The sequence below is a fragment of the Rana temporaria genome, chromosome 3 (assembly GCF_905171775.1).
Source record: "Rana temporaria chromosome 3, aRanTem1.1, whole genome shotgun sequence".
Taxonomy (NCBI): Eukaryota; Metazoa; Chordata; class Amphibia; order Anura; family Ranidae; genus Rana; species Rana temporaria.
The window spans coordinates 390841592-390868533 of record NC_053491.1 but is presented as its reverse complement, the minus strand read 5'-3'; the positions used below and the strand labels follow the sequence as shown (position 1 = coordinate 390868533).

At 45.5% G+C, this 26942-nt stretch overlaps 1 protein-coding gene across 2 annotated transcripts in view; it reads left to right on the top strand.

Annotated features, from left to right (window-relative positions):
• Positions 1–23349: 23349 nt before the first annotated feature.
• The window catches only part of NUP50 (nucleoporin 50), a 38196-nt gene continuing 34603 nt past the window's right edge, over positions 23350–26942 (top strand). The window contains exon 1 of one of the 2 annotated variants that reach the window (XM_040345801.1): positions 23350–23499. The gene's annotated coding sequence lies outside the window, so the exon portion shown is untranslated. The remainder of the gene's footprint in view (positions 23500–26942) is intronic. The other variant, XM_040345800.1, reaches the window with a different exon arrangement.

Here is a 26942-nt window from a genome sequence, read left to right as displayed (position 1 = left end):
GCCCCTTTCTCAAGATAGGCCCATTTGCCAAAAAAAAAAAAAAAAAAATTTTTTTTTTTTTTTTTAAGATCGAATTTTTTCTAAGATCGAATTTGGGGGGTTGTAGCTCGATGACCAGAGGTCACAGAAACCCCACATTTGGGGGTAGGCATGGAAAGAGCTACCCCACAACTGGTTAAAATATGGGACGGCTATCATTTATGGTTCCGGAGGTACGGGCCTGCTTGCACAGCCTGTCAGAAGCTACATTCAGAGCGGCCAATATAAATACAAGCTGACACACTACAGCAGACTGATAGGATCACAGTGCTTATAATAATTATTTGTATATTACTCATGGTAATTAACCCCTTGCCACCCAGGCCAATTCTGACACTTCTCTACTACATGTAAAAATCATCATTTGTTTTTTGCTAGAAAATTACTCTATGGTGGTCTTTGCACTTTTTATGTTGCAGGGTACAGAGCTGCACGATTCTGTCTAAAATGAGAATTGCAATTTTTTTGCTTAGAAGATACTGTAGATCACGATTCTCTCACGATTGTTGCGGCGTAACATCATCTTTCACATTAAAACAAGCAAAAAAAAAATGGGCTAACTTCACTGTTTTGTTTTTATGTTTTTTTATTATTCATTGAAGTGGGAAAATGCAGTGTGACATAAAATAATGCAGCAATTGCCATTGTATTCCCTAGAGTCTCTGCTAAAATATATATAATGTTTGGCAGTTCCAAGTAATTTTCTAGCAAATAATATTTCTTTCTAACTTAAGAAACAAGTGTTGGACTTTAAGTGGTTAAATTTAGTTACAATGTTAGTTAGTTACAATGTTTCATTTTGTTTACAAACTTCGCAGACTGCCCAGATTTGTTCTTTACACACAGAAGTGTATCCCTTTGATCTAAGAAGGAAGTGTCAGTTACAATGTTTCCTGTTAAAAACTTGGCAGACTGCCCAGATATTTTCTTTTGACAGCTGAAAGTCTCTCCACTTGTTATATGAAAGAATCAGCAAACTCTGCATTGAAGATCGTCAGGGGGGTTGAATCGAGATCACGATTTTTTTAACGATTAATTGTGCAGCTCTAGCACGGTATTTGCGCAGCAATTTTTCAAACATGTTTTTTTGGAAAAAAATGTTTCATTCATTAAAAAAACAGTTAAGTTAGCACAATTTTTTTGGTATCCTAAGCGATGCTTTACATTTTTTTAGGTTACATGTTTAGAGTTACAGAGGAGGTCTAGTACTAGAATTATTGTTTTCGCTCTAACGATCATGGCGTATGTAACCTGTGTGTATCTGGCTCTGTAACTAGCCAGTGCCTACCTAGCCACTGACTAGTATCTCTCCCCAGCCTGTCCCCACACACCCTCTCACCTGCTGACCTGTGGATGGGGGAATCACTCCTGCAGTGTTATTGTGTTCTGCCAGTGCGTACAATGATCAGTGTTGCTAACTTTAGCTGGCAGCACTGATTGTTTTAAGAAAAAAAAAACAGGCTAATTGTACTCAAGTTGATTAATAGATTGACTTGTGTAAAACCAGCTAGCCCATACATAGATTGACTATGTCTGGTCTCTGCATAATTGGCGTAATTTCAATCCATGTATGACCCGCTTAACCACTACTCAGTCCCTAAATATCCTTCCACTCCTGTACATAGTGCTCACTGTCATACTCTCCACACTCCTCTCCTGTACATAGTACCCACTGTCATACCCTACACACTCCTCTCCTGTACATAGTGCCCACTGTCATACCCTCCACACTCCTCTCCTGTACATAGTGCCCACTGTCATACCCTCCACACTCCTCTCCTATACATAGCGCCCACTGTCATACCCTTCACACTCCTCTCCTGTACATAGTGCCTGCTGTCATACACTTCTCTCCTGTACTTAGTGCCCACTGTTGCACCCTCCACACTCCTCTCCTGTACATACTGCTCACTGTCATACCCTCCACACTCCTCTCCTATACATAGTGCCCACTGTCATACCCTCCACACTCCTCTCCTATACATAGAGCCCACTATCATACCGTCTACATTCCTCTCCTGTACATACTGCCCACTGTCATACCCTCCACATTCCTCTCCTGTACATACTGCCCCATCATACCCTCCACACTTCTCTCTGGTACGTACTACCCTCTGTCATACCCCCTCACTCTTCCTGTACATACTGCCCATTGTCATACCCTTTACACTCCTCTCCTGTACATAGTGCTTTTTTCCGTACCCTTTGTACTCCTCTCCTGTACATAGTGCCCACTGTTAGACCCTCCACATTCCTCTCCCTCACCTGCACATACTTCCCACTTATATACCGTCCATACTCCTCCCCTATGTCGCTTACCCACAAAAACAGTTCTTTAAAATTATACTGAATATCCTCAATGTTACCAGCTCTAGAATGGACACACTTTTGTTAGTTCAACTAAAGGAAATATCAGTTCTCATATTTGTTCTGCCCCATTATTAGTACTCCTTTAATTTTGTGATTACTACTATGATGTATAGAGGAACATCGGGGATCTCAGCTACTCTAAATATAGCACTTATATAAAAAAGTGGCCCTGAAAATATTTTTTAAATGTTGGCAACTGTGCACTTAGGCACTGCCCAAGGGCCACCGTCCACCGGGTCAGTAGGGGGCCCCATGAGAGGCTCCTGGGATCCTGTGATAATAAAGCTGTAGTAAACTTTCCTGACATTACTACTTTTTAGAGGCCCTGGGGTAGGTTATGCCTAGACATGTGCACACTGAAAAATTTCGTTTCGTAATTTCGTTTTCGTCCAAAAAATTAATTTATTTAGTTACTCCCGAAATTCGTTTTTATTTATTTCGTTTTTCGTTAAAAAATGCATTCGTCCGAAAATCCAAATTAAGGTCGAATCTGTCTCTCTATGTCGAATCTTCATGTCTTTCTATGTCGAATATGTCATTGAAGGCTATGGTGTCTGTCGAATGTTATAATGGAAAAAAAAAAAAAAGATTCGATAGAATCTTAAAAAAAAAAAAAAAAAAATTGAAGGCTTATGGTGTCTGTCTAGAAAAAAACAAATTGAGGCTATTGATGTATCATATCATATGTAATGGTCATGTGGTTCAGTCCTTAACTGCATATATAAACACATATCCCAATAAAAGAGAACTGGGAACAAGTAGGACCATTATGAACACACTGACTAATTGGTTATGCAAAAAATATAATATTTATTATCAAAAAATGATGGTGGAAAGATACATGATAGGGACTAAAAAAATATTTCTGTGGGACCTGATTCCATAAGAACTTAGTACAGGTAGCCACATAAACATACACACATGGACAGAACAAATAACATAAAAAGACTGTCCGGACATCGAGAGGTTAACAAAGGGTGTCCGTCTCTTGCTGGGAAATCCCAAATTAGATACAGCTAGCTGTAAAAGAGATAGGCTCTCCTCCCTGACCTCCCGAGCGAGCCACAGTGAAAGGGGAGAGAGATTAGATAGAGAAACTAGTTGCAGGCTTTCTACAGATATTTGACATATGTGTCCGTGGAGAAAAGGGAGAGAATCATTTGTGGTTTAAAGATTCAATTGTATTCACTCCTATTAACACGCTTCCTTGCAACAGGCAGCAGTTCATCAGTATATATAGTTTCAGAGAAAACAGTGATTCAGGCGTTGTACATTACCGCTCCTGAAGTTTTGCAGTTTTCACATAACAGATGAATGAAGGAAGATGTGAATTGGTGACAGCTCTCTGTGTAGTATCTGCAGTGCACTTCAAAGGCTTGCACTCTGTGTATAGAAGGCAATAAAACAACACAGGCTGCTGTCATATTGCAGGGGGATGGATATCAGAGCCGGTGATCTGACGTGCTGGTTCTATGTATCATGGAAGTTCCAGCGCATGCGCGAACTGATGCGCTGAGCTGGTTCCAGCCATCGGGAAAGTTCCGTCAAGCACTGCGCAGGTGCAAACTTGCTGACGGAAATCCCCGAACGGCGGCCGGCATCCAGGGCGACGTGGACTTAGAGGAAAGTGGCCAGTCGGCCTCACGTCCTCGCTGCGCTCGGACGGCTCGCTTCGCTCGCTCGGCCTCCTGGCTCTTTTTTTAACATCCTCCAATCCACGGGGATGTTAAAGAATGAGCCTGGATGCCGGGCGAGGTTCGGGGATTTCCGTCGGGAAGTTTGCGCCTGCGCAGTGAGTGGAGGAACTTCCCCCATAGGGGAACATTGAGGACAAGTCACCGGTCTGATGAAAGGATCACATAGTAGTGTTGTAAATCCCGAGAATTAGTACAGATAACTGCACTGCACTTCAGTGGGTGTATGCTGTGCTCAGACGCCGACAAATCGGCACGGAATGCTGTTGGAATGTTACTTGGGAATGAATGAGATCCACGGAGCCTGTTTAGTAGAAACACATCAGTGTAATAGCTAGTATAGCAACGGGTCATTCCATGGATGTTCTCTTATATTCTCAAGAACCATCTAGTGGTTCATCTCCTCAAAGGCTCGGCGTCTCTTCTAGTCGGGCAGTCATACAAACGCCGATTAGATGGTTCTTGATGTGTTTCTACTAAATTGGCTCCGTGCGTGGATCTCATTCATTCCCCTGTAACATTCCAACAGCATTCCGTGCCGCTTTGTCGGCGTCTGAGCACAGCATACACCCACTGAAGTGCAGTTATCTCAGTGTATTAATAAGGATGAACCTTAAGTAGGTAAAAAGGATTGTAGATTCAGTTCATTGTTTAAACCTTGTGGCATAAGGGAATTTAGGCGATATATTATTACCATTTTATGGTGTCTGTCAAATGTTAAAAAAAAAAAAAAAAAAAAAAAAAAGATTCGACAGAATCTTTAAAAAAAAAAAAAAAAAAATCGAATCTTTTCTCTCTATGTAGAATAGCACATTCGACCACAAAACGAAAACGAAAATAAAGCATTTGTTTATGTCGGATCTTTCGTTTTCTGTGCTTTCGTTATCGTTTGTTAAAACGATAACGAAAATAGCTGAAATTCGGACGAAAATGCATTCGGACGAAAACGAATGCACATGTCTAGTTATGCCACAACGTACAAGTATGCACAGCATATTAGCACATTAGTGTACACTTCAATTTTCAGACTGAGCCCTCCAGTGCTGCGATGAATCAGGCGGGGCCTGGACACTTCCATCTTCACCCGGTCTTCCTTCTGGGTTCTGTGCCTTTGGTCACTTGCCTTGGCTGGGCTGCATTCATGTCATTCCCACGCATTTATTTATTATTTATTACACCCCATTCACACCTCCGCGACAAAACGCCCGACGCCGGCCGCTCGTGCCGCTGGAGGGGAGAATTCCCATTGCTGTCTTATGAGATGGTTCACATCTTATAGACGCCGTACACCTGCGGCATGAAAAAAAGTCCTGGACCCTTTTTTTCAGGCGGCATTGGCGTTCGGCCATACAAAGCAATAGGAAGGATTTGTAAAAAAAAAGTTACACTATTTGCGGCAAAATACGCCGCGTACGCGGCGTTACTTGTCGCGGAGGTGTGAATGCAGCATAAAAGGCCCCACCAAAATCCTCAGCACCAGGCCCATGATGTTCTTAATCTGGCCCTGCAACCAGGGCACCCATAGTGTATCAAACTTGCCAGATGACCCTCTATGCTGGATGATAAACTTGTCCAGCTGTATAGTGTCACCCATCTGAGCTATCCATTCCATCACCGTTGGAGGGTCAACTGCCTTCCAATGGCGGAGGATGAGCCCGCGAGCCTGAAACAAGGCTCTAGCAATGGCCCGCTTTGGGTAATCTGCAATTTCGAGGTCGTCCAGAATACCAAATATGCATGGTTTGGGGTCTGTCGGTACTTTGACTTGGAACACTATTAATAGTAGTCAGTACACTTGTTCAATATAGATGCAGCTTTGGACAGCAACTACCGGCACAAATCTCTGCCCCCTTCATCCCCCAAATCCCCCCAGCACAAATGCAACTCTCCAACAAATTCACCCCTACTATCACAAATCCTCCACCCCTCAAATTTCCCCTCCAGTTACACATTCTTTCCCCCCTACTCCAAATCCCCTTCCTAGCACAAATACCCCCCCATCTCCCCTCTTAGCAGAAACACCCCCCATATCTCCTCTTCTAGCACAAACCCCCCAAATTGACCTTTCTATTCTCTTACCCCTCAAAACACAAACCCCCCCCTGAAGCACTACTTCTAGCACACACACCCAAATTTCCCCTCCTAAACATTTCTTACCACCAGTTGCCCCCAAAATTCCTTCTCCCAACACAAATCCCCTCCTCCCTCAATCTCCTTATAGTGCCCCCAAACTTCACATGATACCACAGTGCCCAGGGCATCCATCCCTCCTGCCCACTCCTTGTCCTGGCCCAATAGTTAGGCCCAGGCCTGTTGAACTGTATACAAATTTGCCTCTGTTCTGGCTGTGGTACTGCCAGGTAGTATTTTCCCTTGTTGTCTGTGAGTGGCGTTACCACTTCAGGCCCATGTTGGACCGCAGGTGTACCATAGTGTATTGGCTGTCCCTCCTCGGCAGCGGTACAGTGGGAGTGATGACCCTGCTGTCCATGCTGGTAGTGGATACCTTAAGGGCAGACGCCGGTTTGTGGGGTCCTTCGCCTCGTGGCCCTCCTGGCACGAGGTGGCTGTGCGTGATTTCGGTCTCGGGAACATGCTGGCCTGAGGCTGCGTGTCTGTCTTGTAGGCCCGGTTATCCTGACTGGGGCCTACGCTTTGAAGGTGATCCTGTGCTGTCTGTCCTGCGGGAAGAAGCCACTCAATGAAGGAAGCCAAGGGAGGACCTGTCCCGGAAAGGACTGAGCGGAAGGCTGGTACTTTGGGAGAGGCCTGGTAACTTATTGAAGCCTACAACACCTTACAGTCCGCCGGATTGGCTTAAAGGCTCTTTGGCTGTAAAGAAGGAAGTTCGGGACATTAAATCCTGTGGCAGAGGATTCCTGACTATCTATTCTGTGTTCTCAGACGGTCTGTGGCAGAGACTGTTTCTATACTGTCCGTGCATCATTCTTGCTGCTAGGCCATGTGAGAGGGGTCTATCCGGGTGAGCAATACCCACTCAGGAGTGAGTGGCGAATATTGGAACTTTGAATGCTTTTGTGCATTCTGTACCGCGTACCTGAACCTTCCCCTTCTCTCTATAATCTCTATTTCCTTCACAAGTTTATTGCAACAAAAATAAAGCCTACAGTTGAAGGTTTTACATCTTGTGTGGACATTCCAATTTCTACAGACTTCTTTCCCTGGACAACGAACTTAGAGGTAACATGCAAAACCCAAATCTAATCCAGCAGCTCCTACGGGGGTAGTGCTACATTTATGCTTTTGTATACCATGTAAACTTTACAATAAAAATTATTGGAAACAAAAACAGTTTTATATTATTTTATAAATAATACCGACTGGTTACTGTAAGAAAATGCAGGTCTTTTGGTTGTCTTTGTACAGTAAGTCTAAGGCTGTTTTCTATGGCAACCAGTCAGATTTCATGATATCATTAGGGTGTAGGGTAAGGGCCCAGGATGACTAAACTCCTGTGCACATATGTGGGAGGCTGACCTATAAAGATGGCCAAAGGTGCCAAAACCATAAGAAGCTAGGTAGCAGATGTCAGCACCGTCGGAGCATCGATGGAGCAAAGTATATTTCCGCCACCAACCTCTTAGCGCGTGGGCCTTGGCGCAGAACAGCCGCATATTTGCGTGCATTAGTGCAAATACCGGTGAGCGAGAGCCTGCACCCTACGCACTCTTAGCACTGTTAGGCCGCGTACACCCGGTCGGTCCAAACCAATGAAAACGGACTGAAGGACCTTTTCATCGGTCCAAACCGATCGTGTGTGGGCCCCATCGGTCAGTTATCCTTCGGTCAAAAATTTTAGAACTTGCTTTAAACTTGAACCGATGGATGCCTTAAACCGAGGTTTAAAACTGATGGTTAGTATGCAAACGCATCGGTTAAAAACCCGCGCATGCTCAGAATCAAGTCAACGCATGCTTGGAAGCGTTGAACTTAATTTTTCTCTGCACGTCGTTGTGTTTTACGTCACCGCGTTGGACTTGATTGTTTTTTTAACTGATGGTGTGTAGGCACATCAGACCATCAGTCAGCTTCACCGGTTAAGATGGACTGATCGTGTGTACGTGGCCTAACCGAAAGCTCCTGATCACTGCTTGAGATTGGGAACTTTCTGATCATGTGACAGCCAATTACGTTGGTCACATGATCATAAATCCGCCTGGCCTCCTGGCACCCTAAACCCCTTAAAGGGCAGAGAGGCGCCGGCTCCAAGGGGTTAAAGCAGGGGTGGCCAACCAGTGGCCCGGGGGGCCACATGTGGCCCGCGGAGCCCTTTGATGTGGCCCACGACCTCCTACTCTGGAAGGGTGGGTTGGCAAGCCCAGATCGCAGGTTGCCGACCATCCATACCACAGCATTAGTGTTGTGAATAAAGCTGGTGGTAGAGGAAGAAAGAAAGAAGAAAGAGCCCCATAAGCTGATGCTTCCTGAACATCGCCAACTTTTGCCACGGGCAGAGACTATAGCAAAGTTCAGCTAACCTGCAGGATAGACACATGTGCAGTATGCTGCACCCGCGGTGTGGGCAAACGACAGCACATCAGTGTGAAAGCAGTCTTAGGCCCTTTTCACATGATCAGCCTGACCCAATCGGATCCTCAATTCACCTCTATAGAGCGGCAGATGTAAACAGACTTTTGTCCACTTACGCCCGCCTACCGCCAATCCGCAAAAAAAAACCAGAAGGGAATTTGTCCCCTTCCATCTGATTGGATCAGAGGGCCTATAAAATTGCTGTGACCTGTCATTCTCCCGCTCTGCTCATTGTGGCCCGCGACTGGTTACCAAGTTGCTTAAGTGGCCCTCGCTCTTCAAAAGGTTGGGCACCCCTGGGATAAAGTGTATCTAAATTTAAGTAGAAATTTATTATATTACAACTTACCAGTTCTCGTGCTTGGTTCATATTACTTCATGCTGGGAATGTGAGCAAAATCACGTGTTTTCCCAACACACAGAGAAATGTGCTGCTCTTTAGCAGATGTACAGGGAGCCATTAATTCTTAAAGGGGTTGCATTAAGGTGAAAAAACTTCTGACACTGACCAGACCCCCAGACCCCCCCCCCATTTTACTTACCTGAGCCTGTTCGTTCCCATGGCGGAGACGCGCTCTACTTCTCTGCCTGTTGTCTTGGCTCTTGATTGGATAGATTGATAGCAGATAGAAGAGAAGGACTGGGGCCACTCTGCAAAACGAACTGCACAGTGGAGGTGAGTATGACATGTTTGTTATTAAAAAAAAAAAAAAAAAAACCCTAATGGCACCCCCAAGCATCAGCAAACAATGGCTCAATGGTTTTAAAAAAGGATCAGAGACTTTCCCCGCAGGTAGAGCAACTCATTTAAATAGTGAATAACAAGACAGTCCATAAGGACTGATAACAATCTATTTGTAAACTAAACCAGTGAGCTGTGCATTACAGGTGAAAAGCTCCCAAAGGAACTAAATGCAAAAGTAAAGTCCGAAATTTAAATGAATAAAAGTGCTGTGTCAGTAATGGACAAGTCTTCTGTCCTTGGAACATCAATGTGAAGAATCTGGATACACTTCTCTAAGCCTGGGCTCACAGAGCGCTTACCTCCAGTCACTGGGTAATGTGCATCAACGAAATCCTCCAAAGCCTGGGGCAGGATCCAAACAGTGGGTAACTCGTATTGGACAGAATCCTCCAAGTGCTGAGGTGGAGTCGAGGGACGTTGTCTGTGTCTAATGACAGTACAGGTCCAGGCAAAAGCGAAGTCAACTCAGCAGGATAGCCACACCATGTATCAGGAGCAAATATGGAAATAAAAAACTCTCATAGTGAAGTATGTAAGCACTTTTGGGTTTAATAAAAGTAAAAAATGTGCTTACATCAAGAAAACGGGTAAAAAACGCCAAACAGTGGCACTTCCGGTGGACGGTCAGGGTATCGCGTCACTTCCGGTCACGTCTAACCTAAGTTTGGTTAGACGTGACCGGAAGTGACGCGATACCCTGACCGTCCACCGGAAGTGCCGCTGTTTGGCGTTTTTTACACGTTTTCTTGATGTAAGCACATTTTTTACAATAAAAAACTCTCATAGTGAAGTATGTAAGCACTTTTGGGTTTAATAAAAGTAAAAAATGTGCTTACATCAAGAAAACGGGTAAAAAACGCCAAACAGTGGCACTTCCAGTGGACGGTCAGGGTATCGCGTCACTTCCGGTCACGTCTAACCAAACTTAGGTTAGACGTGACCGGAAGTGACGCGATACCCTGACCGTCCACTGGAAGTGCCACTGTTTGGCGTTTTTTACCCGTTTTCTTGATGTAAGCACATTTTTTACTTTTATTAAACCCAAAAGTGCTTACATACTTCACTATGAGAGTTTTTTATTTCCATATTTGCTCCTGATACATGGTGTGGCTATCCTGCTGAGTTGACTTCGCTTTTGCCTGGACCTGTACTGTCATTAGACACAGACAACGTCCCTCGACTCCACCTCAGCACTTGGAGGATTCTGTCCAATACGAGTTACCCACTGTTTGGATCCTGCCCCAGGCTTTGGAGGATTTCGTTGATGCACATTACCCAGTGACTGGAGGTAAGCGCTCTGTGAGCCCAGGCTTAGAGAAGTGTATCCAGATTCTTCACATTGATGTTCCAAGGACAGAAGACTTGTCCATTACTGACACAGCACTTTTATTCATTTAAATTTCGGACTTTACTATTGCATTTAGTTCCTTTGGGAGCTTTTCACCTGTAATGCACAGCTCACTGGTTTAGTTTACAAATAGATTGTTATCAGTCCTTATGGACTGTCTTGTTATTCACTGTTAGATTTTCAGTTTGCGCTCATCATCCTTTATTCATACCTTTATTTGTTGTTAGCACATTTTAGATTCGAGCAGCATTTTGTTTTTTTACTGGTTACATATTAATTTTCACGGTTGGCCGGCGCTTTAGTTCACCCACTTTTCAACTCATTTAAATAAATAGGCTGCCCTACAGGCGACGTGTGCACGCAAACGCGCGCACATAGGTGTGAACCTAGACTTATATGTGATGGCTTCATTTAAAAAAAATTAGGCGTCTTTGCTTTCTCTTTACATGGTAATCCTTTGAATAACACGCTGTACCTGCATGGCTATGTCACCCTTCCACTGTATCTATGAAGGGAGCCATGGTTGCCACCCTAGTTTGCTCTTCTGATATGGACTACAAATATGGGCCAGATCCAAGTAGATAGGCGTAACTTTAAATGGGCGTAGCGTATCGTAGTTATGCTACGCCGCCGCAACTTTGAGAGGCAAGTGCTGTATTCACAAAGCACTTGCATCTAAATTTACGGCGGCGTAGCGTAAATGTTCCGGCGTAAGCGCGCCTAAATCAAATGAGGAACAGGGGGGGCGTGTTTTATGTAAACTAAGCATGACCCCACGTAAATGACGCTTTTTTCGAACGGCGCATACGCGCGCATGCTCAGTATCACGTCGAATTTTCAAATTAAATTACGCCCGCTCAATGCCTAGACGACGTGAACGTAATTTACGCAAAGCCCTGTTCGTGAACGTTTTACACAAATGACGTAAACTACGGAAAATTCGACGCTGGCCCGACGTCAATACTTAACATTGCGTACGTCTAATAGAGCAGGGGTAACTATACGCCGGAAAAAGCCGGCGTATAGTTACGACGTACAAAAATGCGCCGGGCGGACGTACGTTCTGAGAATCGGCGTATCTAGCTAATTTGCATACTCTACGCGGAAATCAACGGAAGCGCCACCTAGCGGCCAGCGTAAATATGCACCTATGATCCGACGGCGTACTAAGACGTACATCAGTCGGATCTAGCCCACATTGAGGCGTATCTTGTTTTGTGAATACAAAACAAAGATACGCCGGCGCATCGTAGAACTTACGCGGCGTATCAATAGATACAACGCCGTAAGTTCTTCGTGGATCTGGGCCTATGTCTCTATCTCTTCCTCTCTATTACATGGGGGGGGGGGCAAGGCAATTGGTGTGAAGGAAGATAATCTTCAGTGCAACTCATAGGAAGTAACAAGAATTTTTTGTCAGGATCAACATAAATTATATACATGTAATTTATGTACCTAATGAAAATGTTCTGAGCCTAAAAAAAAAGAAATCTAATTCAGCCACTACATCTAAGGACCACAAGTTTCAATACTGTGTATTACGCTTGAATCGGCTCTGCACTGAGTCTATGAATCGAGTCATCCAAGGACAGCTCAGTTCACAGCCATTAACGGGTGCACTGGTCACTTGAGGGCAAGATAGGCCCGATATTAGTGCCCATCACTTCATTGTTCATAAACATACATCACTAGGTAAGTGGTTAAGAGCCTGACCTGGGATAAATGTGTGGATCAGGAAAGTCCCTGTGAAGTCAGATCTTCTGTGACTTAGAATGTGTTAAAGCCATTGGCTCACAATGACAGTAAGGGAACTAGAATTGTCAGGAAAGGTCAGCAACTGAAGCCTCCACGCTTCTTCACTCTAGGTTTCCCAGTGTAGGCTAGGGTTGTCACCTGTCTGGGATTCCCCCAAACAGTCCAGGTTTTATAATCATGTGTCCGGGTTTCAGTCCACCTGAAACCCGGACACATTATTCAGAGAGGAATGTGGCTTGGAAACAGGGCCTAACTGAAGGTGAGGAGACACTATGTGCGCCACATAACTATTCTCTTTGGAGCACCCAAAGGTGTCCCAGGTCTGTTATAATCCTATAGTGTATACTACAAAAATAAAATAAAAATGTCTGTGCGCCGCTAAAGTATTCAGGTTTGGCTTGAAGAAAAAGTGTCAACCCTAGTGTAGCCCTAGTGTAGGGGGGTGTCATGAGAAATGACCCACCCCAAAGAGGATAGTGCATTGAACCTGTAAATAAAGAAGAGAATGAGAACCTTTGCTAAGTGTAAGAGTGGGTTTAAAAATTAAGTTGGCAGTGTTATCACCCAGGACAGAGCCTCTGTGAACAGAGGGGTTCCCTCCCTGTCAAATTAGCCAGAAATCTGAACAAAGTAATTTTGAGCAGAACTATTGCAATCAGCATATAACATAAACCGTGGTGTGATACCAGAGTCAGCCTATCTATTCTGCACTTAGTCCCTAGTAGCATCTAATCTGTCATGCCCCCGGACCTCTAACCACTAGAAGTGGCCGTTGGATGCCTAACCTGATCCTGAGCTAAAACCAGCTATAAAATCCCAGACCGGAGGGGACAGGGTTAACAAGAATAACAGGAGCTGCATATAAATTCTATTGCAATAAACAGGATTGTCTACTAATAAATTGGAAGGTGACCTCTACGAACATACAGTAGTGCAAAGCTAGCTATCTGTCACTGTGCATTTGAGAGGACAAAGATATGTCTTTCACAAGGATTCAGTCAACACGATAAATAAGCCATGGGTAGCTGCATTTAAACTATGTTGTATTAGAACGATAGGAATACTTGCCTAATAGTTTCTGCTTCTAGTCTGGGTGAAAATACAGCAGCACCTGTTTGTTTAAGGTCATGTGACTCTGTTTTCTTTGTTTATGTCATGGACACTCCCCTTTATATAACATCACAGTTTTCCAGTTTTTTACCTAGTTAACAAGGGGAGTACCTGTCTGTAACCAATTAACTCTGTAATAATTAATAAACAAAGGGATTTTACAAATAGAGAGAGTAGAAGACAGCAGATCCCTAAACTTGAAACCAAGACACCCCCACCCTACCCCGATGCAGCCACTGTGAACAGTTTCCCTGATATGGTATCCAAGCAAAATGCCAGCTGTGCACCAATTAAAATTATGCAATCAACTTTAATGTTCAGAGCTTGCAAAAACTCCAATTTGTGACGTGTTTCGATCCAAAGACCCTAATCAAACATCCATCGTTGTACAGAAAGAATTCCTTGTTTATGTGTGCTGTATCTTGACAACCTGGAATGGATCAGTATCCTTCAGAAACATTTAATGGTATGTATTGTACATGCTTCGTTCTGCTTCAGATGTTGCTGGCCAGCTAGATGCGTTTAGGATTTCCCTGACTGGATATTTCAATGAGATAATAGCTGCTGCAAATTAAAAAGGGACTATAATTATTATAGATCATAAACAACTACATACTAGTAGAAAGGTGCTACCCCTAATGGCTCACTTAGATATACGTATGCTTCTATAACCATTTGCGAAGAATGATTACCATGCAAGCTTAGTTGACAGAAAAGTAATTACTACACATCTGTGCAGATTCCTTTTCTGTTCAGGCCGGAAAGTGATACAAATCGTTATCTGTCATCAGCACAAATAGAATGACTGCCATGTAAAGGGTTTACTGCATGTTTTGTCAGATTTCAATGTGCATTTCATCTGATACTTCGATGATAAAGTTGAAGTGAGTCAGTGCTGTGCTGTTTAAACTTATCACTGCACAATTTAGCAGATTCCAGAGTGAACTGCTAGCAAGCAGCTATAAAAGACCTCCTAGTGTTGTGACCCAGGCACCCCTATCAGACAGCCAAGCCAGGCCCTAGGCTTCTCTCCTGGACTTCCAGGTTGGGCCTTAAAACAACTTTCCATTTACATGTGATATATATCTATACATACTCAGGGCTTTTCTTCAGCAGGAACGCGGGGGAATGCAGTTCCGGCACCTCCAGCATTGAATGTATGTAATGACAAGGCATGCAGAGGTGTGCTGGGGAATCTATTGTTGCTGGGGAGGTCTATAATTGTTGCTAGTGGGGGATCGATTGTTGCTGGGGTCAATAGTTGCTGGAAGAGATCTACTGTTGAGGGAGGGGTCTGTTGTTGCTGGCTGATATATTGTTGATGGAGAGCATCTATTTTTGTGTGCCTGTCTATTGTTGCTGTGGAGGACTATTATTACTGGTGGGGGATCTATTGTTGCTGGAAGGGATCTCCTGTTGAGGGAGGGGTTTATTAATGCTGGCTGCTAGAGAGTCTGTTAACGTGCGGCTGGCTGCTGGGAAATCTGTTGTTGCTGCCGGGGCTTATTGTTGTTGGGGTCCATTGTTGCTGGGCGGTCTGTTGTTGCTGGGGGAATCTATTGTTGCTGCAGGGGTCTCTGCTGTGGGGGATCCACTTTACTGGTTTTCTTGTTATTTTTAACATATTCCATAAAAATTACTTAGCACCACAAAATGATACTGGGTTATGTATTCTCTAAAAGGGGTGGTACTGGGAGGTGGGTAGGAGGTGGAACCAAGGGGTGGTGCTCAGAGGTGGGTAGGGGGCGGAGACAGGAAGTGATCCAAAAGGGGGGAGATCCAGCACCTATTCTCTGTGAAAAAAAGCCCTGGATATATATCTATCTATATAAATAGATATGTAGCGCTACCCCCTCAAGAGCCGCTGGTTAGATTGGGACGGCATGATTATGTTACCTCTGTGATGTGTCTAGGGATGATGATGGAGTAACGGAATGTCCAAACAGCAGGGTGTCGTTTTCTGTGCTTTATTTACTTGCCCAACATGGCAAACAGTCAACTTGAGGTAGACAGAGATAGGTTGGTAAAAGGAGAATTTGCAGATTCAGGCCTATAGATAAACGGGAGCAATCCTGCCTCCAATGGGACTTTAACCACTTGCTGACGGCCGTACGACTTTGTACGGCCTCAGCGCGGCTCCCAATCTCTAACAGGCCGTGTTTTTACGGCCTCCCCTTTGCACGTTCCCCGCGCGCGCTCCCGAGCGCGCAGCGGGGAACTGCTGTGCTGGCCGTGTCCCTTGGACACAGCCAGTCACAGATCGCCGTGAACGGCCAATCGGAGCGGCCGTTTCCTAGGCGATCTGTGCGGCCAATGAGAGATGATCTCATATGTTTACATATGAGATCATCTCTCATTCCCGGCTCTCGCAGACAGCGGTGCTGTCAGGGGAGAGAGGAGACGGATCTGTGTCTCTTGTACATAGAGACACAGATCGGTCACCCCCCCAGTCACCCCCCCTCCCCCACAGTTAGAACACTAATTAGGGTACACATTTAACCCCTTCCTCACCCCCTAGTGTTAACCCCTTCCCTGCCAGTCACATTTATACAGTAATTAGTGCATATTTATAGCACTGATTGCAGTATAAATGTGAATGGCGCCAAAAATGTGTCAAAAGTGTCCGATGTGTCCGCCATAACGTCGCAGTCCCAATAAAAATCGCAGATCGCCGCCATTTCTAGTTAAAAAAAAAGCATTTATACAGTAATTAGTGCATATTTATAGCACTGATTGCAGTATAAATGTGAATGGCGCCAAAAATGTGTCAAAAGTGTCCGATGTGTCCGCCATAACGTCGCAGTCCCAATAAAAATCGCAGATCGCCGCCATTTCTAGTAAAAAAAAAAAATTTATACAGTAATTAGTGCATGTTTATAGCACTGATTGCAGTATAAATGTGAATGGCGCCAAAAATGTGTCAAAAGTGTCCGATGTGTCCGCCATAACGTCGCAGTCCCAATAAAAATCGCAGATCGCCGCCATTTCTAGTAAAAAAAAAAAAAAAAAAAAAATAATAATTCTGTCCCTTATTTTGTAGGCGCTATAACTTTTGCGCAAACCAGTCGCTTATTGCGATTTTTTTTTTTTTTTTTACTAAAAATATGTAGAATACGTATCGGCCTAGACTGAGGATAAAAAAAAAAACGTAAAAAAAAAAATTGAGCTATTTATTATAGCAACAAAGTAAAAATATTTTATTTTTTTTTCAAAATTGTCGCTCTATTTTTGTTTATAGCGCAAAAAATTAAAACCGCAGAGGTGATCAAATACCACCAAAAGAAAGCTCTATTTGTGGGGAAAAAAGGACGTTAATTTTGTTTGGGAGCCACGTCGCACGACTGCGCAATTGTCAGTTAAAGCGACGCAGTGCCGAATCGCAAAAAGTCCTCTGGTCAGGAAGGGGTTTAAGTGCCCAGTAAGGAAGTGGTTAACTCACGTCGCCACTACAGCCGGAGTGGGTAAAGTGTACCTGGACAGGCCTCTCACACCGACCTGGCAGCCAGAGTATCACTTAGAACTTCTGAAAAGGAACAAGTCTCTGCCACTGACTTGGCTCTAGTGAAATTGCAATTAGGAGTGGAACCTCTGCCACAGGCCCTTTACTCAGGAACAAAGATAATAGAGCAAATTCTCTCAGTGAATACAATTTGCCTGAATCTCCCTCAGGTAGCTTTCCATATGGTCACCGACTAACAGGTTGCCATCGAGCAAACTGTCAGTGTACGGTCACCGTGATCCCCGATGGTTTGTCTAGGCCCTGTTGGATTGCCTGCCTCCGGGCTCACCTCAGACTGACTCCCCATCGAACAGCACAACTCGCTTGGGATCTTCCTCATGAAGTGTAGTGACCCAGTAAGTCACTGGGGCCCCTTCTGCAGCTCAGGTGCTCCGGGCCATGAGGGCCCAGAACTAGGAACTCCGCGTAGCACGTGCGCCCCGGCCTGGTAGGCCATCTCGCCGTGGCCCGTGATGTGCGCACACCCTAAAGGTGGATGCCTCACCCAGAACCAGGAACAAGCAAAGACCCCACAAAATGGCGTCCGCCCTAGAAGTACCCTGTGCAGGATCACGTATATACATGATCCTGCATTTCTGGGTGTGGGAGCCACTCAATGTCCACCGGTACCCGCTGATCGTTATGTACATAGGCAGAACGGCATACGCAAATGACTCCTTCACGTAAATGCCATCTAGCGGCGGCCAGCGTCATTGCATTTAAGATCCGCCAGTGTAAGTGACTTACAGATGGCGGATCTTGGGCCAGATTCACGAAGCTCAGCGCATCAATAGGCGGGCGTATCGCAACGCAGATACACTAGACCGTCGAAACTTAGAGAGGCAAGCAGCCTATTCAGCAAGCAAATGCGCGCTGCGATGCGCCATCGTAATGTAATTTTGATGGCGTAACCCGACGTAATTCAAAGTGGGAAGGAGGTGGGCGTGATCCATTTAAATGAAGCGTGACCCCATGCAAATTAAGGTCCGAACGAACGGCGCATGCGCCGTCACGTGATCGCATCCCCCGCGTCCCACTGCGCATGCGCCCCAATTCGCCTATCGTATTCCCCCCACGATAACCCAGCCCACCGTTTCCGCCCAGGGCATAAATCCGCCCGGACATGCGCCAGTCAAGTCCAAAAGTACACCTGCTGGTTTTGGTCGTTTGGTGTGGCTACTTTTGCTTTGTTCAGATCAAAAAAGATGTCTGAGGCTGGGTCGAAAGATAGGAGGGAAAAAAACTTTATTATTGAGGAGAAGGCGGTGATTATTGATGCCATGAGAAAATATAACAAGTTCCTCCACGGCAAGGAAAGTGGCTCGACCAGCAAGGTCCGTAAGGATCAAATCTTGGCACAGATTGCAGCGGAGGTGAGTGCCCTTGACTATGCCAACCGGACCCCAGACAAGATCGCCAAGAAGATCAACGACCTGCGGCGTCTTGTGAAGGAGAAGGTGGCCAAGATAAAAAAACACAGTAGGGGCACCGGAGGTGGACCAGCCCTGAAACTAAGACTGACACCTGATGAGGAGGTCATTGCCAGGTGCCTGGAGAAGGAGCAGGTGGAGGGCCTGGAGGGCTTCGAGTCAGTTGATCAGCCCTTGAGGACAGGTGAGTGTGTTTTTTCTTTTATCTGGTGTATAGCATGTGGGGGGGGGTGGGGAGTGAATATGTGACAAGTGTGTGGGTCCACCAACATGTTAATGTTTTGTGTCATCCACAGATGTGCAGGATGAAGCGGGCCCATCCTCGGCTGCTGGCCAACCAAGCCCATCCCAGGATACCAGTGTCCACACCTCTCCATTAGAGGAAGTGGAGGAGGAGCACGGGCACCTGGATGATGGCATATATCTGGGGGATGAGACCACCGTCGCTGGACCCTCCCATACCTCCACCTCCATAGGGGATACCCCCCCAAGGGACTCAAACTTCATTGTAACCCCCCCAAGGGCCTCCACCCTTTTGGGAAGCCCCCTAAGGGCCTCTGACCTTTTGGGAAGCCTATCCTCCCTAAGGGAAGTGCCCTCAGGGTCCTCCCCATACATTCGTCCCCAAGCCTCACCTGCACCCAGGAAGGCAATTAGGAAGACGAGGGGTGATCCTGATGCCTTAGAAGCCACTTTGGCTATGGACCTGGCCAGGCAGACCCACCATGTGGGTTCTGTGGCATGTGATATGCGCCGGGTGGCAGCCAGCCTGGCCTCCATGCAGCAGACCCAGGCTGCTTTCACTGCCACCATGAGTGAAAATGTGCAGGAGGTCAGTGCCAACAGCACTGCGTTGGTGACCTGCGTTAGGGACCTGGATGACACTAATTCAGGCCTTGTGGCAGAGGTCAGGAGCCTGGGAGTGGCCATACAGGCCAATACAGCAGCCATTGAGGCGGTGGGGAATCAGACCACTGCGGTCCTTACCCGCATAGCCCTGGCTTTAGAGGGTATCCAGGCAGCCAGGGAGAGACCGGGGGATGTTCCTCCTCCCAATGACCCACCCCCCCCACCCGCGGCTGCCCCCAGGCAACAGAGGGCACGGAGCCTTGGCACTAGGCGTAGTCCACGTTGGGCCAGATGAGTGCCATTTAGATTATTTTATTTTTATATTCAATTTGATTTTTGGTTATTAATTGATACTCATGATATGAGTGATATTTTGTTATTATGATACTCGATTGGAGTTGTATTTATTTTATTATTATTTGGGATATATATATTGACAATTATTTTCAGAGAAACATACAGCAACATAATTGGAGCCTTGACGTGGCGTTGCTGCTCCCAAGTACCGCACGGTGTACTTCGGTCTAATCCAATTTATTGTTGTTTGGGGGGGGGGGTGTTAGGGACCACAGTGGGGTGCATGCGTGCATTAGCATTGTGACATGTTTCATGTGCGTGTTGCACGTGAAAATAAGCCTACCACGAGGCATCTCCTGACTGCTCTTCCCTCTGCAGACGGGGGAACCTCGGTTGGGGGGGGAATGTCTGGTTTGGGGGTCAGGTCATGACGGAGTTCAACCTGCAGGCCCCTTCTCATGGCGAAATTGTGCAAAATGCAACATGCACCGATAATCTGACACACAAAGTCTGGGGCATACAACATTGTACCCCCAGACCTATCTAGGCATCGGAACCGTGACTTCAGGAGGCCAAACGTGCGCTCCACCACTCCCCGGGTACGTATATGAGCCTCGTTGTAGCTTCTTTCTCCTGGTGTTTGTGGGTTCCGGAATGGGGTCATCAGGTGGGGTCCCAGGGCATATCCAGAGTCACCTGGAAGGGAAAAGACAGGAGGATGTTAGTCATGCATGTGCCCCTCGTGATGTCTGCATCATGGGGGGGGGACAGTCATACCTGTCACTCACCAACCAGCCAGCTGTCCCCATACACGTTCTCTTCAAATTGTCTTGGGATGTCGCTTTGCCGGTAGATAAAGCTGTCATGGGTGGCCCCGGGGTGTTTAGCACAGACGTGCCATATGAGGCCTTGAGCATCGGTTATTACTTGTACATTAATGGAATGCCAATTCTTCCTGTTACGGTACATATGCTCAGCGTCACGGGGGGGCTGGAGTGCCACATGAGAACAATCAATGGCCCCCACAGTGCGTGGAAATCTGGCTATTTTATAGAAATCGGTTCTTGCCTTTGCCTGCTGGACCTCCTGGGTGGGTCTCACAATGTGGTGGGACATCCGTCTCAGGATAGCTGGTACAACTTGGTGCACGCACCTACTCATTGTGGATTGGGACATCCCAGCCAAATTTCCACTGGTTCTTTGAAATGATCCACTGGCTAAAAAATGCAGGGTTGCCATGACCTTGAGCAGTGGCGGCACTGCTTGTGATCGATGTGTTGGGCTGGTGAGGTCATCCTGCAGGGATCGTAATATTTCCATGATGGCTTCAGTGTCAAATCTCAACAAGCGAAACACCTCTGATTCAACCATGCCAAAGAGGTCCATGCGATCTCGGGGTACCCCCTCCTGTGCCCTCCTCCTCCTCCTGCGTGCTTGTAGACGCCGTAGTACTATGACCACGGCTGCCCCTGACATGTTGGCACACAGATGTGTTGTCCTGCAAGTGTTGTTGCTCAGCTCCTCTGTCACGCTGCTGCTGTTGCTGCTCTCCAGCTGACCTGTGCAAGTCCGTTGCAAAGTTACCCCTGCTTTTATGAAGGGTAACTTTAGATCGGGCTAGCAGCTTACGTGCACCGCGCGTAGCCTACGACGGACAATCGTACGCATGTGAATCGGCATTTCTCCCTCATTTGCATAATTGAATAGCTAATCAATGGGAACGAAGAATACGCCTAGCCTAAATATGCGCCTAAGTTTCGCCGGCGGAGGACAGTTGCGTTGGACGGGTGAAGCCTAAGTTCACGTGTATGTGCTTCTGTGGGTACCGCGCATCGATACGACGGCGCACATCTACACTTACGCCGCGTATCTCGAGATACACCGGAGTATCTCTTTGTGAATCTGGGCCCTTAAGTGTATCTATGCAAAAATGATTCTGAGAATCAGGAGCATAGATACACTGGCCAAAAAAGGGAGTTACGATGGAGTATCCTGACTTACTCCATCGTAACTTCACTGAGAATATGGCCCAATATTTTTTACTTGTTGCTATAATAAATATCCCAATTTAAAAAAAAATATATAATAATAATTTCAGTCTAGGCCGATATGTATTCTTCTACATATTTTTGGTAAAAAAAAAAAAAAAATCGCAATAAGCGACTGGTTTGCGCAAAAGTTATAGCGCCTACAAAATAGGGGACAGAATTATTATTTTTTATTATTTTTTTTTTACTAGTAATGGCGGCGATCTGCGATTTTTATTGGGACTGCGACATTATGGCGGACACATCGGACACTTTTGACACATTTTTGGCACCATTCACATTTATACTGCAATCAGTGCTATAAATATGCACTAATTACTGTATAAATGTGACTGGCATTGAAGGGGTTAACACTAGGGGGTGAGGAAGGGGTTAAATGTGTACCCTATATAGTGTTTTAACTGTGGGGGAGGGGGGTGACTGGGGGAGGTGACCGATCTGTGTCCCTATGTACAAGAGACACAGATCCTCTCTCCCTGACAGCACGCTGTCATTGTGAGAGCCGGCAATGAGAAATGATCTCATATGTTTACATATGAGATCATCTCTCATTGGCCGCAACAGATCGCCTACCAAACGGCCACTCCGATTGGCCGTTCACGGCGATCTGTGATTGGCTGTGTCCAAGGGACACGGCCAGCACAGAAGTTCCCCGTTGCACGCTCGGGGAATGAGGAAAGGGGCGGCCGTAAAAAGACGGCGTCCCAGAGAAGTAGAGCCACCCTGCGGCCATATATAGTCGTACGGCCGTCGGGAAGTGTTTAAATTCACTGCTCCCGAAAAAACTGCCATTTTTAAAACTTTTTTTTGCATTGATACATGTACCCTGGGGCAGGACCCAAGTCCCCAAACACTTTTTTGGACAATAACTTGCATATTAGCCTTTAAAATTAGCACTTTAGATTTCAAACTTTCGAGTCCCATAGACTTTAATGGGGTTCTAAAGTTCACACAAACATTTGGTGTGTTCGCAAGTTCTGGTGCGAACCGAACAGGGGGGTGTTCGGCTCATCCCTATTTACTAGGAACTGATAAAAATCACAAGACTGCTTTATACTGCTGATGAGAAAAGGTATTTAGCAGTTTATATTTACTAAAATAATTGCATTTCCATGTTCTGTGTACTGTGGGAGACCAGATATAGTGAATACAGGTCCTGATTTTATGAGATTTCAGTACAGCATTGTCAGCTTACTACAGAGGCTCCCTGGATTTATAACACAATCAGGGTTTTATTTCTTGCACTTTAGTCAACAGAGTCAAACAAAGTCCAAACTAACAGACCTCGAGGGGGAAAATAAGCGACATGCATCGTCATGGTGTATTTATTTAGTAAACTTTAGGATTCCACACAATGTACTGAATTTTGCCCAGAACTCTAATTTACAACTTCAATTTTTAGAGGCTGACATAAGAAAGAACTGTACGAAGTTTGGAATCTGATTGGCTCCTGTACAGGAAGTCAGAACGTCACACATTCCAAAGAGAACGTGAGGAGCTGCGCACGCGCGCTCCTTTCCCGGCCTTATCAATGAAACCTCTGGATGATGTCAGCTCCCTCGCCATTGGGCGGTAGAATTTCGCGCATGCTCACTGTGACATTCCTTGCCGTGAATGGGGAGTCGTTCCTGGCAACAAGTCCCTCCCCTCCTCCGGCCGTTAGCGGTGGAGCATGCGCGCTGACCCTTATCTGTGGCTGCGAGAAGACGTTTCCCGCCTGGGTCGTTGTCGCCGGCTGAAGTGGTGATGTGTAGGCCGTGACAGGTAGGCGGGGAAGAAAGAGGTCCTAGTCTCGTACCGGTAGTAGTCATGTGGGCGACGGGAAGAGAGACCCGGGCCTCGCTTGTGTGCGGTGCGGTAGTGGCGGGAGATTGTAGGCCTCACCTGTGTCACTGGGGGAGAGAGACCACACGTGCTCTCCTTATACGGTCACTGGGCCCCCTGTATGATATGTACTGTCATACGGTCACTGGGCCCCCTGTATGATATGTACTGTCATTATACGGTCACTGGGCCCCCTGTATGATATGTACTGTCATTATACAGTCACTGGGCCCCCTGTATGATATGTACTGTCATTATACGGTCACTGGGCCCCCTGTATGATATGTACTGTCATTATACGGTCACTGGCCCCCTGTATGATATGTACTGTTATTATACAGTCACTGGACCCCCTGTATGATATGTACTGTCATTATACGGTCACTGGGCCCCCTGTATGATATGTACTGTCATTATACGGTCACTGGGCCCCCTGTATGATATGTACTGTCATTATACGGTCACTGGGCCCCCCTGTATGATATGTACTGTCATTATACAGTCACTGGCCCCCCTGTATGATATGTACTGTCATTATACGATCACTGGGCCCCCTGTATGATATGTATTGTCATTATACGATCACTGGGACCCTGTATGATATGTATTGTCATTATACAGTCACTGGGCCCCCTGTATGATATGTACTGTCATTATACAGTCACTGGGCCCCCCTGTATGATATGTACTGTTGCTGTGTACAATGTGTGCTCTCATACAGTCACTTGGCACCCTGTATGATATGTGCTCTAACTAGATTGTCACTGTGAGCTGTGATTCTATAGGCACTGGTCCTTGTGCATGATATCAGTACCTATATAATAAGAGCAGACCTTGTACACGGTGACTAGTGCTTATATAATTACAGCAGACATTTTATGTGGTGATCTGTGTAATTAGAGCACACCCTTTACAGGATGATTAGCTCCTCAATATTGAGAAGTAATCTCTGATGACTAATGCCTGTATATGGAGAGCAAACACTGTGCGCTGACCAGTAACTGTTTTAATAAGAGCACACACTGTACACAGTGACTGATACAACGTCTGCTCATTATACAGATGTTGGCCACTGTATATAGAGTGTGCTGTCTGCATACAGGCACCGTTTCCCGGGTAGGGTGTCTGCTGCCCGGTATGCAGGCATTGGTCGCCACGTACAATATCGGTGCAAGGTAACCAGTGCTGTAAAATAAAAATGCATAATGTACAGAGCGACCAGTGGCTTATGCAATTACAACAAATATTTTACGTGTTGACCAGTGCCTGTTTAGAGCACCCTCTCTACAGGGGGACAAATGCCTGTATAATGAGTAGACCACTACAGCAGAGGTGCTTAACCTTTTTAAAGAGCAAGGGCCAGTTGTGGGCCACAATAAACTATGGAGATTTAACCCCCCCCCCCCCCCCCTCTAAACTGAAAATGTATACTTACTGTCCTGAGCCACCTATAATCATGCCCTGTGGTTTACCCACACTGCAGGTGCAGTGCATTTGCAGCGTTCCTGTGGGTTAGCTGCCTTGAGTCCTGTACACACGATATGAAAACCGGATTTTTTCGGATCGTTAGTATGGTGCTTTTCGACAGATTATTTCGTTTTTTCGTCAGTCAAAAGCTGAATGTGCAGGCTAACATTTTTGTCAGATGTGAACTCAACATCTGATTTTTGTTTCATTAGTATGGTTTTCATTAGAAAAAAATCACAAGAGCATGCTCCAGAAACGAAAGAATACATACAAAAATATTCAACATATCACATTACTTCTGACATATTCTGTTGTCTGGAAATTTTCGTATTGTGAGTAACTTCTTCACTTTTGACATGGGACTAGCATACCAAAAATGGTTGGTCGTCCGGAAATCTAAGCGTGAGAACGAGGCTTTAGAAATTTTATTGCCTACTTTCTGAAAGCGCACCAAACCCACAGAATATGATAGATTATGGCTTGGTGCAGCTAACCCACAGAAAAGATACACGTGCGCTGCACCTGCGCATCAGAGTGAAAGCGGCCACATCAGAGGGCTCCAAGAGCCACAGTGACCACTTGCTGTATAAGAGCAGACATTACATGTGGTTACCAGTGGCTATAATTAACACAATGTCTGCTCGTTATCCGCTTGCCAGCCATGCATTGTAGTTTGCGCAGAATCGTGTTATTTACGTGATTCTACTTTTATGGGTAGGGGAAATAAATGTACCTCACAGTAAACACTGGGTAGACACACAGTAAACCCTTTGTGCCAGATTGCCTGTCAGTCCTGCTTTAAGTCGCTGACCGCTGCCATTATTGATATTAAAGAAAAATGTTTGGCCTAAATTTATAAAGAAATTGTACCTATATTTTTTTTTTTTTTTCCCCATAGGATGTGTTTTATAACAAAGTACAAAAAAGGAAATAAAAAGTATGTGTACACACTTTTTTTTTTTCCTTTTGTATTTAATTTTTGATTTTTTTTTTATAAAAGTTTTGTTTGCGTACAGCGTTGCATGACCACACAATTGTCAAAATAGCGCAGCACCGTATTGCAAAAAATGATTTGATCGGGGGGGCCACTATACAGGCATTGGTCCCCTGTGCAGAGTATGCTGTTCTTTAATATACAAGCACTGGTTGCAAAGTAAATGCGTGCTCCCATTATACAGACACTGCTTGCACTGTAAAGTGCCTGCTCTCCTCTTGCAGTAGTTACTGTTTACATCAGGGGTGGACAAAGTTAATATTGCAGGATTTTTTTAAAGAGCCAGTTTCATTGACATAAACTTGATGGATCCAATTTACAGTCTCCGACCTTGCTGTGTGGACATTGGTCATTATGTAGACCATGGCTATGATGTACTAACTTTAGGATGTTTGTATAACCCCTGCTTTTATTAAAGCTGTCGGTGCACAGTGACTGGTCTGATTTTACTTTGCCGGATTACATTAGATTTGTTTCTTTTTTCAGGCTGATAACATGTACCAGTACAGAAATCACCTGTTGATCCTGCTGGAAGTGCAGTGCCCTCCTCACTTCCTCTGAGCTGAACTCTGAAACAATGTTATTTTCCTTCTGTAAGTTGGGCCGGCCAAAGACTGATTGAAATTGTGTCTGGTTCAGCAGGAACCAAACAAATTTCGATCTGTCTATGGGCATGCTGGTTGTACTGAAGTCAATCCATTGATCATCTTCAGGACAACCAGCCTGTGTTTTTTTTTTTTTTTGTCTGATCACTGCTGGTGGCTTTAGCTGTCAGCAGTGACCGTTCTATCCTGACTGCTGGCAAACCTTCCACTGTCAGAACACAATACTGTGATGAGGGAATTGAGCAATATTCTTTCCTTCAACTTGCGTCTGAGCCTGTGAGGAGTGAGAGCTACAGCGCTCATGCACATCGCTGGAT